Here is a 3,908-nt window from a genome sequence, read left to right on the forward strand (position 1 = left end):
TTCTTTGGTTCAAAGCCCTGCTAAGTAGTTCCGGATGTGAGCAAGTCTGATATATATCCCCTCTGGATACAAAAAAGGAGAGAGAGAGAGAGAGAGAGAGAGAGAAAGAGAGACAATTATGGCCCAAATGAGTAGTTGTTCAGAAGAGGGCTTTTGAGGAGAAGCTGAACAGGAAAGATCTGAATATTTTTCACTTTCAGCTTTATAAATATTTAAATAGTATATTGCCAGGAAATGGCAAAACATATAAGGTATATGTATAATTTAATGGAAAAAATCATCTATTAAAGAAAAGAGTAATTAGAATGAATTCATTATTTAAAAATATTATTGATTTACCTTCTAATTTATTCAGCTGACTTAGTTGAGCACCTACTATATGCCTGAACCTGTTTTACATCCCAGGGATTTAAAATAAGGCACAAGAGTAAAAAATACAAAGGGTTAAATTTGATGCTACCGGGCTGGCCAAGTGGCGCATTGGTTAAGAACTGGCTTGGGATACCAGAGGGCCCCAGTTCGGATCCCACATATGAGGGCCAGTGACACTGCCCTCTACAGCTAAGATGCTGAACAACAGCTCAACCAGGAGCTGGGCTGCTGTGGGTCGCCGGCAACAGTGTAGGCTGCAGTCCCCTGCTGCAGTGGGTTGCCATGGGCTACCATATGTAGCCGGCAGCCGCTGTGAGCGGCCGTCCAGAAGCCGGCGACTGATCTGCCTCGCCCGGGAAGAGTGCAATGATGGTACTAGCTTGGGCTAGTGAAGCAACATCCTCCACAACTAGACTGAAGAACAAAACAACAGCAACTTGTCTGTTCCCCTTCCCCTGATTCCCCAATAAAATCTTTAAAAAAAAAAAAAATTTGATGCTACCCTTTTACTTGTGCTTTAGATTTGAACAGGATATGGAGATAACACATCATGTAATTTTAGAGTCATTTGAGGGGTGAACTTGATTCTCAGCTTATGAATACACGGGCTACTAATGATCGCTGGTATATATTTTGATCATATTAACAAATGACTTGGGTAAATGGAACGATTTGGGAAATTATCTGAACCAGCAATTTAGGGAGTAGATAGTAGTTGTGGCTAAAAAAAGTCCTTTCACATCAAGTGGAATTACTGAGGTAAGAATACAAAATAACTTTTCTTGTTTCTACTTTAAAAAAGTACTCCATGAGGGGAAAAATCACCATCATGAACCTTCTCTCACTTAGTCAACATTTTATATATTTTACTTTTATTGTCACTGGGGATGTGTCTCTTTCTTAATATATATCCCAAGTGGACTGTATATTTGACAAAGACATGCCAACAAAAGGTGAGCTTCTACCTCTCTCAAAAAGGCTTTTCGGATTCACTTCTGCTTCCACCGGTGAAAACATTTGCCACGTTTGTGTCACAAATTAGATGTCTGAGAAGCAGGCAGCAAGTTTGCTAATTATTGGGGCTAATTGAATGAACTTATTCTCCTTAGGCTTTATGAGCCGTGCTGTACACAGTGGCGTGTGAAAGTCCACAACGCAGTGATGTCAGGCGGTGATGAAGAGCATTGATGAGAAGCTCTGCAGAAAAGCAAGGTGTGGCAAAGGCTTCCTGTGTAACCTCGTTATCAGATGGAATTAAGAACCGCTAATTATGGAGAATTAAGTAGAGATCATTTTGGTCGCGACAAATTAAGGGAGAAGTCGGTTTGGCTCTGAAAACAAATGTTGAATATACACATAAATCACAATGTTTCACAGCCGACACTTCCTCCTGGGTGTGATGAGCTATGTAATCGTGTTTTACTGCCACATGATCTGGAAGTAGGCACAGTTTGTCATCAGAAGGATTTTTTAAAGTGTTGATCTTTTAGAAAAAGAATCTCACACTTCAAATGTCCTTATGATGGAAAACACATGAAACAGATGTTCTTTTTTTAGTCTATTGGCACTTTGTTGTTATCGTTCTTGATATAAAGAAAACTGAAGATTGACTATGAATAAAATGAAAAAAAACCAACAACTTGTTTCAACATATATTCCATCTCCTCTCCACTTCTCCAAAAAGACAAAGCTGTGGAGAGGTACAATGGGTCAGAGTTTAGCAAGAAATAAAAAAAAATAGAAACTGTTTAGAAAAATCCCACATAGATGGACGGTGCCCTAGGAAAAAATGACTGTCAACTCTAAGCTCAGACCTATGTTCCTCTCATATCCAGCCTAATAAAGCTATTTAAGGAAAACTTAGCATATTTCCAGTTCAGAAGAATGAAGTTAATTGAGAGATTGGAAAATAGGCGTTAAAGACAACTTTAAAAAGCCAGAAGTATCCTTCGAATTATCTTATGTATTGAATGTAGCTCATAAACGATGCATGTGCCATTTTCCTCATCTCACATTAAAAAACATATCAACTTTTTATTATTGCCAAGTGAGATCACAGACATTCAAGTTTTTAAACAATAATGTGTGATATAAATCAAGGGCATCAGTGATGATATTGCTGCTGCTCATGATGATGTTAATGTGATCACTGTTATTTTCATTGAAACCTCAAACCGGAAATGCCTTAAGAAATGGGTCTTGCTTTAGCACCTTCCATGATCTTCACACTGACCACTTAATATGAATTTAATTTTTTTTTCAGCATTCTTGAAAGAAGAGTAATCTGCTCTCAGCTTTAGCATGACTTTTCTTTCTAATTCTTGGACAAGGGGGTTTGTCTTAAGGCCAGATGGATTCCTACATAAGGATGTGTGTCCCAGGGTGTGTGAGAAGGGGCGTTATGTTTTTGCTGCTATGGGGATTCTGATATGGTCTGTGGAAAGATCTGGGCACATATGCATAAATCACGTTACACAGTGGAGCACATCTCCCATGAGTACTTTACACTTTACAATAAACTTAAAAATTAAAAGCTTCTGCACTCTAATTAGATGCGTCTTGTCATGTGTCTTTTCCTAGTTCCTATGAGTTTGCTAACTTGCTGGTAAGTTGGATCTGTTCTCTCTCAAGAGTGCGCATCTTTGTGTATTTTCTATGTTTATGCCCTTGTCATCTATGTTTGATTGGGACTGATAATACTCAGAATAGGTTTCTTAATTAAACTTAAAGATACTCTACCCTGAGACTACAGAAATGCACTCAGCTAATAAATCAGATATAAATAAATAATAATAAAGAAGCATGACACTTAAATAGCAGGCTTATGGATTTCATGTGAAATAGCTGTATGCACTGCTGAAAGCTTCGGTAGGATTAAGGCAATTTAATTAATGCTATTCAAAAACAGAATTTCCAGACCCATATGACTTCCTTTAATGAAATCCTCTCCTCAAATATGTGGTTTATTCACAGGTGGAAGGATGAGAAAAAGACACGAGAGTTCTTCAAGACAGTCTTAAAGATTGCAAATCCCTGGAAATATATTCCAATCAACACAACTTTATTGCAAAGTGTTTTTGAATGTTGGATGATTAATAGAATGTCTTTGACATTACAGTTCTGCATGGAGATGAAGGCTGAGGTTAATCTAACTCTCTGCAATAGCAAACATGTAATGAGATTATAGTCTCAGGTTTCCCTACTGTTCTAGCTAAACTTTACTTGTTTGACAGTAAAACTCAAAGTATTAATATGATCTGTACTTAAATCTCGTAAGCCACTATACAGTAATAATGCATTGATACTTCAATTGTAGGGCAGGGACTATTAATTTCAAAATAAACCCAAACAAACCACGCAACAACAACAAAAAAACATGTTAAAGTGTTTTGATTCCCAACTAAACTAAAGGACAATGGAGAAAATTATATTGGAATTATGGCTTCACTTTAAGTTTGTAGTGTGAGGAAAATCGCAGCTTCTCTGATAGAAGTTGTCAATTGTTAGTAACAGAGTTTATCTTCACCCCCCCCCCC

The sequence above is a fragment of the Hipposideros armiger genome, unplaced genomic scaffold (genome assembly GCF_001890085.2).
Source record: "Hipposideros armiger isolate ML-2016 unplaced genomic scaffold, ASM189008v1 scaffold_249, whole genome shotgun sequence".
Classification (NCBI taxonomy): domain Eukaryota; kingdom Metazoa; phylum Chordata; class Mammalia; order Chiroptera; family Hipposideridae; genus Hipposideros; species Hipposideros armiger.